Source organism: Podarcis erhardii (genome assembly GCF_964252035.2).
Source record: "Podarcis erhardii genome assembly, chromosome: 6".
NCBI classification, from domain to species: Eukaryota; Metazoa; Chordata; class Lepidosauria; order Squamata; family Lacertidae; genus Podarcis; species Podarcis erhardii.
In genome coordinates, this window is record NC_138510.1 from 99302626 (window position 1) to 99317906 (window position 15281).

Below are 15281 nucleotides of genomic sequence, written 5' to 3' on the forward strand. Positions count from 1 at the left end.
GATCTAAAATGGCTGTTCCTCTTGTTGCTTCTCCCACTTTCTGGACAATGAAGTTGTCTGCAAGGCCAGTGAGGAATCTGTTTGACCTTATGCTCTTGGCTGAGTTTGACATCCAGCAAATATCCGGGTAATTGAAGTCCCCCATTACTACTATCTCCCTTCCTTTTGCATGCTTGGCCATCTGTTCCAGGAAGGCATCACCTATGTCCTCCGTTTGGCTTGGGGATCTATAGTAAACTCCCACAATGAGGTCCCTGTTATTCTTCTCTCCCTTAATTTTGACCCAAATGCTCTCACTTTGGCTTTGAGGTTCTAAATCCTGGATCTCTTCACAGGTATACGCATCCCTGACATATAACACCACTCCTCCGCCTTTCTTGTCTGGTCTGTTTCTCTGAAATAGATTGTATCCCTCCATTATTACATTCCAGTCGTGGGACTTATCCCACCAGGTTTCAGTGATGCCTATTATGTCATATTTAGTTTGCTGTACCAAGAGCTCAAGCTCATCTTGTTTATTTCCCATGCTTTGCGCATTAGTGTACAGACATTGAAGTCCATTAATCATTCCCCCGTGTCTCTTATTTAAGGATTTTTTCCTCCCACCACTAGGTCTGCGTGCTGTTTGCTCCATTTGGTCTATGACATTTGGATGATCATCTTCATCAATTGATAGACTCCTACCTTCAGGAGCACTGTCTCCCTCCCCCACATTAGTCAGTTTAAAGCCCTCCTAACGGCAGCAAGGATACTCATCGCAAAAAACTGGAAAACTCAAGATCTACCCACACTGGAAGAGTGGCAGATGCAGCTGATGGACTATATGCAACTGGCCGAGATGACTGGCAGAATCCGTGATCTGGGAGAAGAGAAGATGGAGGAAGACTGGAAGAAATTCAAGATGTATCTACAAAAACATTGTAATTTGGTTGAATGTTAAGAAGGATGCTAGATTATAAAAAATTGGCCACCACTAAATTAGATTTAAATTTGATGATAAGTGAGACTAAAGAAAATATAAAATTTTTTGGAAGAAGTGCTAGATTATATTTGAATGAGTGGACATGAGATTGTAAACAAGTTGATAATTTGTCTGGAAAAAAACTTTTAACGATGTAAATGGGAGCGGGAGACGTGAGGGAGTCCAAAGAAGTGATGAAATTATGTTGGTGACAGAAGTAAGACTGTTTATTATTTGTGCATTGATATTTAAAAACTTTAATAAATATTTATAAAAAAATAAAAAAATAAAGCCCTCCTGATGAGGTTTCTGAGATTTTTGGCAAAAACATTCCTCCCAACCGTTGTGAGGTGCAGCCCATCGCTTGCCAGAAGTCCATCTTCAAGAAACTGCAGTCCGTGATCTAAGAACATGCCTAGAAGACTGAACCTGGGACCTTTTGCAACAGGTGTAGGGAAGTGATTGCCCTCTAAATATTGTTGGAGTCCAACTTCCATCAGCCCCAGCCAGCATGGAATGGTAAGCTATGATGGTAGCTGGAATCCAGCATTTTCCCATCCCCTGTTTTGGAAGCAATGCTATGATCCCTCATCCCTTAGCTCTGTGGGAGAGGTCAAAAGCTCAACAATAAATGATGAACATTAAAATCAGAATGATGAATGATGAAGACCTCAGTTCAGCTTAGAGACATACTTAGTTATTTCTCAGTTACTTTAGTTCAGGATGAGGAATAATAATAATAATTATTATTATTATTATTATTATTATTATTATTATTATTATTATTTATTATTTATACCCCGCCCATCTGGCTGGGCCTCCCCAGCCACTCTGGGCGGCTTCCAAAAGAATATTAAAATACATCAAACATTAAAAGCATCCCTAAACAGGGCTGCCTTCAGATGTCTTCTAAAAGTCTGGTAGTTGTTGTTCTCTTTGACATCTGGTGGGAGGGCATTCCACAGGGAGGGCGCCACTACCGAGAAGGCCCTCTGCCTGGTTCCCTGTAACTTGGCTTCTCACAGTGAGGGAACCGCCAGAAGGCCCTCGGTGCTGGACCTCAGTGTCCGGGTAGAACGATGGGGGTGGAGACGCTCCTTCAGGTATACTGGACCGAGGCCGTTTAGGGCTTTAAAGGTCAGCACCAACACTTTGAATTGTGCTCGGAAACGTACTGGGAGCCAATGTAGGTCTTTCAAGACCGGTGTTATATGGTCTCGGCGGCCGCTCCCTGTCACCAGTCTGGCTGCTGCGTTCTGGATTAGTTGTAGTTTCCGGGTAACCTTCAAAGGTAGCCCCACGTAGAGTGCATTGCAGTAGGAACCTATGGCCCTCTAGATGTTGCTGGACTGCAACATCCCTGACAATTGGCCATGCTGGCTGGGGCAGCTGGGAGTTGTAGTACAGCAACATCTGTAGAACCCTCCATGCAATTGGGGAACCTGCTTTATCAGGGTTCTACTCATGTGTAAGCAAATGTGAGTAAAAGCTCTCATGAAATCTTCCCCTCTCAACTTGGAGAAGGGTCGGGGACTGAGCAGATGGGGTGGCACACACCAGTACACTGGAGGCAAGCTTTCGTGTACTCCCCTGCCCTGGACGCTGTTTGAGCATTTGTGCACTCAGGCAAATGCCTGAACACACCTCCTCTGGGGCTCATATTCATGGTAACCTCAATCTTGTTTAGGAGCACACTTGCCTGTTAAGATGTATACTCAAGATCTGTTCCCCCCCCCTCAAGATCTGTTATTGATACGTTACTCCTTTGTATGCCTTAACCATTCTGTTGCTGTTACAGATAGGTAGCCGTGTTGGTCTGCCATAGTGAAAACAAAATAAAAAAATTCCTTCCAGTAGCACCTTAAAGACCAACTAAGTTAGTTCTAGGTATGAGCTTTCGTGTGCATGCACACTTCTTCAGATACACTGAAACAGAAGTCACCAGACCCTTCTATATAGTGAGAAGGTGGGGAGGGGTATTACTCAGAAGGGTGGTGGGAATGGGTGATTGGCAGATAGCTGTGATGAGCCTGTTGACGACTCTTAACGACTGCAATAGGTCTTACAGGAAAAAGCAAGGGGTGAGAAGGTGAAAAATGGCTTTGTCATGTATAATGAGATAAGAATCCAATGTCTTTGTTCAGACCAGGTCTCTCCATGGTTTTAAGTTTGGTAATAAGTTGCAATTCAGCAGCTTCTCACAATATAGAAGGGTCTGGTGACTTCTGTTTCAGTGTATCTGAAGAAGTGTGCATGCACACGAAAGCTCATACCTAGAACTAACTTAGTTGGTCTTTAAGGTGCTACTGGAAGGAATTTTTTTTATTTCATTCTGTTGCTGTAATTGACAGTGGCTTTCTCATCCTTGGTGGATTTTATGGATAAAGGAGGAATACTATATCAAAGATGGTATACCAAAATATCACCGTGAAGTCACTTTTAATCCAATGAATGAGGCAACATTAGTTTTTGCAAAATGTTGGGAAACCATGTTAAATGACAGTGACGAAAGGTCTGGCCAACTACTAATCTGAAATTAAGAATTTATGAAGCAGACATGGGAAACCTGAAAGTTGTTGGACTCCATTTCCCATCAAGCCCAGCCAGCACAGCCAAAGGGATGGTGGGAGTTGTAATCTGGCAATGCCTGGAGGGTCGATCTAAACCTTGTTTAAATGTACCCCAAGCGCTACATTTTTGGTTATTAAAAACTATTTGAAACAGTTTTATTTCATTCACAAAAGACAATCTGACATGTGATTATGAGAAAGGTTTCTGGTCAATGAGTGACATTGTATTGATCCTTATTTGTAAGTTATTATCTGTCCATTACTATATTTAAATAATACATTAATCAATAAGGGGGTGGTGTGGGAAGCAATTTTGATTATGGAACTAGTGGGTTTAATTAATCCAGATCAATTTACACGCTGTAATCTTGTGCATGTGGCATTAAAGACTAGAGATGAGAGAATTTTTCAGTACAGGCAGCGACCATTTTAGGTGCATCCAATATGTGTGTAACCACACGTGCACATCATGCCAAACTCGGAAGTGAGCTAAAAAGTCACATCACAAAACTTTATGGAAAGGGGCAGGGCATTTGCAAGGGTTTCCAATGTAGTTTCAAATATAAGTCATTTCACTTAAATGCATGGCCCCTCAGAACATAAACCCCTTGTAAACGGCGAGCTGCCTGTGGTCATTCTTGGTACCCAGCTTTGCAATAGCTTCCTCGTTTGCTTATTCTGCAACTTCCCATGTGAGCAGCAGCAACCTTGAACAATGCCATTTCGCTCCCAAAGAATAATTTGACAATATTAATGGGAGTGCTTTCAAATCCAAATTCTTAATGATGATTTCTTATATTAACTATTCTCTTGTTGTTGTTTTGGAAGTACCATCCAATCAGATGGGCTGGTGCGATTTTGTCTAATGTACACAGTTTAGCAATTTTCTCTAATACAATTCATTTTTGTATGTTATTTTCACAAATATATGCACAAGGTATCTACTATATATATATTTGTGCATATGACTTGCCTGGAGAAGTTTATTCCTGTGTTCAGCTGAGTTTTGATTGCATTGTGTGATGGTTTAGTGGGAGAACAGGGATTCCCCAGATTCCTGGGTGCCAGATTTCCCCCTTGTGTGCTGGGGTTTCATCAGAACTTTGAGAATTTAGGTGAGCTGACAGGCTGACCCTGTTTTTCCAACAGATTGAAGGACAGAGGGAGATGACAGGGTAACAGGGTAAGAGGGGGAGGTTGCCAAGGCAACATGGGTGTGATGTCATACAAGAAAAAAGTTGTCTTTTACACAGAGGTTTTTGGCACAGTGTTATGGGAAAAAGGAGGCAGAAATTAGAATAACTCATTATGGAGTCTGAAGGTCAGAACCACCTTATTGGGCTTGCCGAAGGCAGGCTAGGGCAGTAGCATGAAGTATCAGAGGCGAATTTTTCCTGGCGGCAGACGACAGAACCACGAGACTGATGTAAAATACTCAAACAAGAATTTTATTACGACTATACAAACCACAAACACAAAGCATGTGGGCGTTCTCTTTCTGCAGGCAGTTGCAACCTGCAACTTTTTCTCTCTTTATACACATCACCAGCTGTGCCTAATTAGCCTGGAAAACCGCACCCAGAACTCATAGAAAACATCCTTAAAGTTATCTGCACCCTTTTCCTGTTCCGTCTTCCATGATACCTAACATGAAGACGTCTTGCAATCAGATGCTGCTTTGCTGTAGGGAACAAGCCCCCTGTGTGCTGCAATGCTGCGCACCCCTGCATCCAAAACCTAGGTTGTATACATATCTGAATGTACTATACATCAAAAAGACACTGCAGTCTCTGTTGTGCCTCATTCCAAGGAAGCACAAACCCTGGCCAAGTGCCAAGACCCTTGAAATATGCACCCCTCAACATACATTGGGGAGGCCTATCACTATACTGTTCCAAAATGTGTGTATGGGATAGGTTCACTTTTAAATGAACAAACTGAATGCAATTTCTCCCCTACCACCCCAAACTCTGTCTTGTCTTCACACTTGCATACTTCCTTCCATCTAGGAACAACAACACCACAAGGGAAGGAGGCAAACTATATACTCCTGCAGTTTGACCTTGCCTCTTGGACAATCAGTCAGTGGCGTTGTGATTTTGGAGTAATTACCTATGAATTTACAATAGAAATTAGCAAATCCTAAAAACCTCTGTAGATCTTTCTTAGTTTTAGGTGCCTCTCATTCCACCACTGCCTGAAGGGGTGTCCATGTGCACCCCTTTGTGGGAAATGCAATATCCCAGGAACTCCACCTTTTGTGTGTGGAACTTACACTTCTCTAACTTCACATATAACCTGTTGGTCCTCAATCTCTCTAACACCTGCGTGACATGTTTTACATGTTCCTCCATACTTTCACTATATATTAAGAGGTCATCTAAATAAGAGACACAGAACTGATCCAGTATACCTGCTAAGACGTGATTGATGAAGGTTTGAAATATCCCTGAGCCATTTTGCAAGCCAAAAGGCATTACCAAGAATTCAAATGCACCATATTAATACAAAAACTGGTTTTCCACTCATCCCCTTCTGTGACCTTTATCAGATTATATGCCCCTCGTAGATCAAGCTTGGTAAAGACTTTGGCTGACCTTACTCTCTAAGAGGTCATCTATACGTGGAAGTGGGCACACGCGAGGCTTCATTTGGCTGTTAAGGATTCTGAAGTCAAATACTAATCTCGGTGCGCCTTCCTCCCCTTTCTTTTTGACAAAAAAGACGGGAGCACCCTCCGAGGCCGTGGACTCTCTAATAAAACCTCTCTGCAAATTCTTTTGCAGGAACTCCCTCAATGCTGCAGATTATACTTCCAACATGGCATATATCTTGCTTGGTGGCAACTGTGCCTCAGGGACTAGATCTATCTTGCAATCATAGGGCCTATGTGGTGGAAGTTTATCTGCTTCTTTTTCACAAAAACATCCCGATAAGCAATATATTGTGACAGAATCTCACTTTCATTCCCCATCAACTTCCCTTCTACCCTTGTTCCCATTACTTCCACTGAAATTTTTCCCTTTTGCCCCAAACAATGTGTCATACAATAGACTGAACCAAAAACCAAAGACCTTTGATGCCAGGCAATCACCGGATTATGACGATTGAGCCAACTCATGCCCAGCACCATCGGGTGCCCAGCTAGTTTGGTCACATGAAATGCCCTGGTCTCTGAGTGATGACTCATATCCATTCTCATTGGTGGAGTCTCGTAAGTCACTTCTCCTGAAAGTAGCGGTCTGCCGTCGATTGTTCTCACTCGCAGTGGGAAATTCAAAGGTAACAAAGCGATTTTGTGTTCCTGTACCAACTTCTGGTCTATGAAATCTGCTGACGCTCCTGAGTCTAACAGCGCCTCTACCTGGACCCTGTGTCCATTGGGTAGTTGTAGTTGCACCTTCACCGTTAGTCCTGGAATAGGTGGTTCCGCGTGAGAGCTTTCTATTGCTCCTCCACCCGGCTGCAAGCTCCCATTTCCAGCCAGGGACCTTCGTTTCCCTGATGCAGTTCCTTCAGGCAATTGTCTTCTCCCATGTCTGCTCCAGACAGAGACAATCCCTTACGATTGCAACATTGTCATGCCAGATGCCCTGGATTTCCACAGACAAAGCAACGTCTCATGTCTCTTCCTCTCCCTGCATTTCCTCTTACCATGGAAGAGGTAGTAACTGGGAGGGGTCTGGCTGCTCCTAATTCCATGGGCTCTGGCCGCTCTCGTCCTGGCACGTTGCCCGCTCTGCTTTCTGTACTTTCAATAATATTGTTTTCCCGCCACCGTTGTCGCCATAGTTCCTTCTTTTCACTAGCCCTCCGTTCCACACGTAGGCTCAATTGCAGGCACGTTCGGACCAGAGAGTCCAAGGAACTAGGTTCTGGCATTTGGGCCAATTGGTCTAAAATCTCATTATTCAGTCCTTCCCTAAAAAGGGCTGCAACTGTTGGGGAATTCAGATCCCATTTTAATTTCTGCACCAGCAAACTAAAGTTGGACCAGTAAACTCCCACAGTGTCTTTTCCTTGTCTCATTCTCAACAGCTGCCTAGCTGTGGTTATTTCATGCGCAGGGTCTAAGAAAATCGTGCCTAGATACTGAAGAAAAATTTGTAGATTTCCTAGGGCAGCATCCCTTCGAGATATTAGGGGTATAACACAGTCCTTAGTCCTCCCTTCCAAGAAATTAATCACATAAGCAACCTTCTCTTGCTCAGCTTGAAATTCTTTATCCTTTATCTCAATTATGTAAGAAATTTCTGTCTTGAAAGCCATGTATTCAGAGCTTTCTCCCTTGAAGCTACGTGGACGTATAGTAAATGTTTTACTCCCTCTATCTCCCCACGTCGCTTGCAGCATGTTCTATGTTCTCCCAGTGCTGCTGATAGTATGTCGACTTGACTTTTCAACTGTAAGTTCTGTTGCCCTAAGTCCTGTAATGTTAGCTGGAGCGCTGGGGTTTCTCCTTGCCCAACTGGCGCCACAGCTCCCTCCATTTTGGCTTCTCCTTCTTTACTTATAGTGAAGAGGCGCAGAGCAGAAGGTATTCTGTCAGGCCTGGTCGTTGTCCTCTTCAGATCACCACACAAACGCTTCTTGTTCTTTTATAAAACTTTTTATTGATTATTAACAAAACAATCTTATAAACGGTTCTTAAATATTATTCCTCAGAGTCACTTCTTTCAGCTACCTTCTGAGCTCTGCTTCTCCGTGACCAGCCACCCTCAAAATGGCGAACGCGTCCTTCCCTTTGTTTTCCCGCTCTTTTTCCTTCCCTCCTGGCTAGAGCTGGCCTGTATCTCCCCTCCTCCAAATCTGAGCTAGAACTTACCCCTTGCCTTTCCTGGGAACAGCCGGTCCCCCCCTGTGGTTCCTCTTGCTTTCTTCTATTAGATTCACTGCTCTCCTTCCCCCCTTGGGGAATGCTTTCTCCCTCTGAGAAACTGAAAACTATTGATGATAATGCAGTGTCCCGTGCACAGCGGAATGATGAGGAATACGTGCACATACTCTAAGTTGCTTTATTTACATTTCAAAGCTGGTAGATTACAGAAAAACATCTTGCCTCTGCCGGAGCAGAAAAAGCATCCTCTCTCCTCTAAAGCACGGAGAGAACAACACACACTGAACTGCAAAGAACAGTGAAAAACAGGAAACCAGTGTACGTCACATCCAGTCTCCTTTCCCGTGGGAAAACCCAACAGCACAGACTGTGGAATGTAAACATTGTCTTGTGACAAGCATTTCGCTGCACAGTGAAGAGAGCAGAAACCAACATCCTCCCCCTTTCTGTGAACATCACTGGGCAGCGTGTTCGTACAATATCAGTACAAACCCAACTTCTGCACATAGGTACAGTGTTGATTCCTTGATACAATCTTGGACAATACATCAGCAGGAATTTCATTACCTGGCATATAGGACACCGTTACGAGTCCCTTCTGAATACGTTCCCTAGCATGTTGCACCTTCAACTGCAAGTGCTTCGTGCTTTGCTTACAACCTTCAGAATTCAGCAAAGCCAAACATGCTTTGTTGTCCTGGTAAACCTGGATTGGACATTTGACAGGAATTTTCATGTCTTTGCACAATTGTAACAACCATTCACAATCTTTAAGTGAATAAGACAGTGCATTCAGTTCAGCTTCACAAGTACTTAAGCTAACTGTTGTTTGCTTCTTGCATGACCAATCAAATAGACTCTGATTGTACATATAGCAAACTCCAGACGTACTTTTCCTGTCTGTAGTGTCACTTCCAAAACTTGCATCTGCAAATATCTCAAGACCACCAGACTTCTGATTGTTAAATCTCAGTCTGTAATGCATAGTGCCTTTTAAATACCGCGCTATGCGTTTCAGAGCTTTCCAATCCTTAACAGTAGGATTGTTGACTTGTCTGCTTAGCAAATTACAGCTAACAGCAATGTCTGGTCTTGAACATCGGGCAATGAAGTTTAGCTTGCCTAGCACACTTCTGTATAGTGTAGTGTCAGAAAATGCTTCTTCAGTGTCATCTACCTGATAACCTGTTATCATCGGTGTGTCTACAGGGTTAGCATCCATCAGGTTTAGTTTGCTTAACACATCAGCAATTTTCCGTGACTGGTGTACTAGAATGTTACCATCTTGATCTCTCTCTATTTCCAGAGATAGGTAGTTGTTTACCTCACCAAGATCTTTCATGTCAAAGTGCTCTTTCAGTTGAGCTAGGGCGTTATTGTACATTGTGACATCCTTCCAAAAGAATAAAAGATCATCAACATAAAACAAGCAATACAATTTCTTCTGCCCCTCCTCTTTGACAAATACACATGGATCAGCTTTCCCTTGCTTAAAACCTAGAGAAAACAATACTTCAGTGAGTTTTGTGTGCCAACACCTTGCACTTTGTTTGAGACCATAAAGGGACTTCTTCAGAGCACAAACAAATCCCTGTTTTACCTGTACGCCATCAGGTGGAAGCATATAAAGTGATTCATCTAGAGATCCATACAGAAAAGCTGTATTCACATCATGGTGACTAATGTGTAGATTCTCCTCTGCAGCTAGCTTGAGCATAAGCCTAATGCTCTCATACCTCACTGTGGGAGAGTAGGTCTCGTGATAGTCTTCACCTGGTACCTGTGCAAAACCTCTGGCAACCAATCTGGCTTTGTGTCTGACTATCTTGCCATTTTGATCAGTCTTCGCTTTGAAGACCCATTTGCTTCCAAGCAGTTTCATTCCTGGAACTACTGGAACTAGGTCCCATTTTTTGTTCCTTTCCAAGGAATCAAGCTCAGCCTTTATTGCATTTAACCATGGCTCAGCTTCCTTTGAATCCAAATCCTGGATTTCTTGGAAACTTGAAGGTTCAAATACCTTCTTGGAGCTTTTAACAGCTGTTACTGCTATCTTAGCAAACTCATCAGCAAATCTCTTTGGAGGTCTGCCTTTTGTGGCTCTTTGTGATCTGCGAATTAGCCGTAGATCTTCAACACTCTCCTCTTCCTTCTTGGGAGAAAAGTGACCTATTGTGAACAATGGTTCCTCCAATTCTTGATCAGAGCTTTCAGAGGGTCGCATAGAGGCTTTCGCACTCTTGAAATCCTCTGAATCACCTGATTCAGTTTCAGACTCAGAATCAGAACCTTCATCAGTGGGTGTGGGTTGTTGTGGTTGCTTTTGACTATCCTCAGTCTCATCACTGTCATCAGGATAACATTGGAAAATTCCCACATTCTCCCCCCACTTGGCATTGTACTCAACACTTCTTGTGAGCTTAATTGCCTTTGAGTCAGTCATCACTATTCTGTAAGACCCTTTCTGATAACCTAGAAAGATACCATGCAATCCACGCTTGTCTAACTTGGAGTTTTGTGGTGAGTGAACCCACATGTCAGAACCAAAAATTTTCATGTGTTTGATGTATGGCTTCTTGCCAAACATCTTCTCATAGGGGGTACAACCAATCGCTGAAGATAACCTGCGATTATAACTAAGTGAAACATGAGAGAGCTTCGGCCCAATAACTCTCTGGAAGATTAGCATCATGCAGCAAAGTTTTTAACCCTTGAAGCAAAGTCTGGTTTGCTCGTTCCGCAAGTCCATTCTGCCATGGCGAGCGAGGACTAGACAAATCGTGTTGAATTCCTTTCTCAGTCAGAAAAGCTTCAAACTGCTGAGAAGTGAATTCCCCCCCGCGATCACTGAAAAGAGTCTTTACCTTCTTACCATGCACATTTTCCAACCAAGCACAGAATTCCTTGAACCTTGGAAATGCCTCTGATTTTTGCTTGAGATTGTACACATAAATATACCTGGAAAATGCATCAATGAGAACCATGAAGTACCTGTTTCCACCCAAAGAGGGCGCTAGTGGTCCAACCAAATCAGCATGAACAATTTGGTATGGTTCTGTAGCTTGCCTACTAGACACCTTACCTTTCGCAGCCATTTTCACCTTGTTTGCTGCGCATGCCTTGCACTTCATGTGGTACCTGCAGGGTTTAATAGTCATACCTTCAACCAAGGCAGGCATCTTACATACTGCCTTAAAATTCAAATGACCAAATTTTCGATGAAAATCATGAATACATTCTGCATGCAAACTTTTGTTAGTACCTGCAATGCAACAAATGTCATCCTGCACAACATCATCATAATACAAAACATATAAACGATCTACATATTCAGCATACAATACATAATCATTTTTCTTTGTGATGATGCACCTTTTGTTCTTAAAGGAAACGTCAATTTTCCGCTCATTCAGCTGTCCAACGCTGAGCAGATTATGTTTGGCATCCGGCACATAAAGTACATTCTGTATCGATAAGTCCAAACTGTGAAGAACAACAGTTCCGTAGCCTTTACTGGGGATTGTGTGGTCATCCGCCTGGTGAATCGCACCTTCCTGCGGTGTAAAAGACACGAACAGTCGCTTATCGTTGCACATGTGGTGCGTCGCAGCCGAATCAACAACGAAGAAAGATCTAGACGTCTTCTGGACCTCTGCAACCTTTGGAGTGAAGCGTGAGACCATTGCCTTGTGCTGCGTTGTCCTGGACACTGGACCTTTGCCTTTGCTCTGGCCTCTTCCACGCGATGAGCTTCCACTGCGCTGCTCTGTCTTGGCCCTGGGATATTTGCATTCCCTCTTCATATGGCCTAGACGTCCACACGAGTAGCATTTCACTGCCTTCAAAGTTTTGGCGCCATCTGGCGGTTCCACTGCACTATGGGATGACGTCTGTGAAGTCTCCCCCTTGCCCATGCAGCTAGCACCCCGGCGATCTGCTTCATTCTGAATCATGGCAGTATCACAGGCTACTGTGAGTTGAGCATTTGGCTGATCAGTGGTAACAGATTCCCCACTTGCCTCAGCCAGCCTTCTGCAGCTAGCCATCATGACTCTGGCATTAGCCTTCTGCGTCATCTCTGCTGCTTTAAATCAGGCTGCTTCACTGCTGCTTCAAAACCTCATTCCAAAGGCAAGTTCAAAAGTGCTTTGTCTCTGCTGCCTTAAATCATGCTGCGTCACTATTTTCTGCAGCTGCTATAGTCCAAAAGCACTTTTAAAAAGTTACTTTCGATTTCCCCAGCATAGGAACTTGATCCTTTGAGCCCTTGCCTACGCCCGGCAAACGGCCTTAAAAGTTCAAAGTCTAGCCATAAAGCCATTAATTAGAAGCTGGCAGGCTGCCCGGAGCAGTAGCACATACCTCATCAATCATCTTGACGCGCAGAGATATCGTCCGATCCGTCCCTCTGCCGCTGTTCTGATATCTGGAGCCCATTCTTAAGATGACTGCGTTTTTCTGGGCCCATAACCAAATATTGATGATAATGCAGTGTCCCGTGCACAGCGGAATGATGAGGAATACGTGCACATACTCTAAGTTGCTTTATTTACATTTCAAAGCTGGTAGATTACAGAAAAACATCTTGCCTCTGCCGGAGCAGAAAAAGCATCCTCTCTCCTCTAAAGCACGGAGAGAACAACACACTGAACTGCAAAGAACAGTGAAAAACAGGAAACCAGTGTACGTCACATCCAGTCTCCTTTCCCGTGGGAAAACCCAACAGCACAGACTGTGGAATGTAAACATTGTCTTGTGACAAGCATTTCGCTGCACAGTGAAGAGAGCAGAAACCAACAAAAACTTCTAACTCTTCCCTGACACAAAGCACCTCCAAGGATAAAAGCATGATCAAGGAATCGCATGTTTGTAATAGGACCTTTATTAGAATTGAACAAAAATGTCAAAGTCATGAAGTAGTGTAAAATAATTACCTATTTATTTAGATATTTGGTTTTGTGGGGAAAGGGAACTGGGCCTTGGGGTGGGGTAGCTGTGCTGGAGCTGCTGGCCTCACTGCTGTCACTGCCTAGAATAGAAAAGAAAAAATATTCTTATTTTTTCATTTATTATTCATGCATTATCACATTGATAACCCATCTTTCCTGTAAGGGTCTTAAGGTGGCTTATGCTATTCTCCCCTCCTCATCCCATCCTCACAACAGATCTGTGAGGTAGGTTAGGCCAAGAGGCAGTGAGTGCCCAAGATTGCCCATTAAATTCCATGGGGGGATTTGAACCCTGGTCCCCCAGTCCTAGTCCAGCAGTCTAGCTTGGGTTGCCAACCCTTTTGAACCGATAGGCACACCTGCAAACCTGAGAGACTGCAGTGGGCACTACACCATAACGAGAAAGCACAGAGGTAAACAGAAATTGTTCTCTCCTTCAAAACGGATGTCCCTGAACCCTTCTTGAATCCTTCCTCCCCCGAGAGCCAGATTCTCTCTGGCCTCACAGTTCCTCATGAAAACAGGTAACCTCTCACCTTGCAAATCACGGCGGGTGGCAACCATCCCCTGGTCGATGGGATGAACATAGATGACTCTTAATTTCACTGGTATTGCTGTTGTGACATGGGGTTTGTGATTTCAGCTCTCTTGACATATTATGCTGGAGACAGTTCTCTAGTAACACTTCTTTATTAACGCAACAAGACTGAAACTTGAGGAGGGGAGAGTTACATTTATAGGGACAGGGAACTAGCTAGAAAGGATACATTTTGGAGGGAACAATATCAGGCAATCACAGTCCTGCCTTTTGGAGGCAACCAATAAGACAGAGGATCCAAATACAGCAGCTTAAATGAACCAATAGTAGCTGTACCCTCTGGAACCAAAAGGCAGTTACTTTACCCTAATGCAAATACAGACAATAATAATACAGATATAAAATCCTTTGACTCAATACACAACACCCCTCCCCCCCTAGTGAGCACAGCAGACGTAATCTCTCAGGTACTGTGGGGTCCTACAACTTCTACTTGATCTCCTGACAACAGGTGTTGCCGGTTCTGGATTGGGTGTCACCTGTGGTAGGGGGGCTTGCTATAGGGGTTTCGTCAGGAACAGATGGAGTCCCAGACATCTCAGGGTCCCCTACCTGTACCTCGTTATCCTGAGAACTAGCAGACCCTGGTTCATTTGCTGAAGCTCCTGGTGATTGCACCTCTGGGCCATTTTCACTCTGGTCTTGCAGCTCTGCGCCGTTAGCCAGGGATGAATTATCAGACTCCTCCCTGCTGAGCGCCCGGCGCCTCAGCTGATCTATATGTCTCTTCCAAACTTGCCCATTTTCCAAGGTCACATAATAGGACACAGGTCCACTAGTCCGGGTGACCACACCAGCCACCCACCGCGAACCTCGTGAATAGTTCCTCACCCAGACCAGATCTTCAGGGGCGAAATACCTTGTTCTGTCAGTCTCAGCCTGGGGGTTTGCTCTTGAATTACGGTTTGGCATTTTATCCGGGTGGACATAATCCAGCACCGTTACCAATCTTCTACCCAAGAGCAGCTCAGCTGGCGACTTGCCTGTCGCAGTACATGGCGTCGCATGCTGCAAAAATAACATTCGCGCGATGCGAGCTGACCAGTTACCCTCCATTAAGCGTGCAATGGATTCTTTGGCTGTTCTTACCATGCGCTCCGCCTGCCCATTGGAGGATGGGTGAAAGGGCGCGGATGTGACCCCTCTTATGAAGTTATCAGCCAAGAATGCCCTGAATTCTTGGGATACAAAAGCTGCCCCATTATCTGATACAATGGTCTCCGGTAACCCGTGGGTTGCAAACAGCTGCCTCAACACCTTGATTACGGCAGCTGATGCCATGCTAGGGACCATCGCCACTTCTAACCATTTGGAATATGCATCGACGATAACCAAAAAGACCTTCCCCTGGAATGGCCCAGCAAAA

The 15281-nt window shown here is 44.1% G+C and overlaps 1 long non-coding RNA gene across 1 annotated transcript; it reads right to left on the reverse strand.

Annotated features, from left to right (window-relative positions):
* Window positions 1-13285: 13285 nt before the first annotated feature.
* LOC309344761 lies at window positions 13286-13930 on the reverse strand. Its single transcript, XR_014157868.1, has 2 exons — window positions 13854-13930; window positions 13286-13397 (listed from the first exon to the last, which is right to left on the reverse strand). It is a non-coding gene; the product is annotated as an uncharacterized lncRNA (long non-coding RNA).
* Window positions 13931-15281: the final 1351 nt, after the last annotated feature.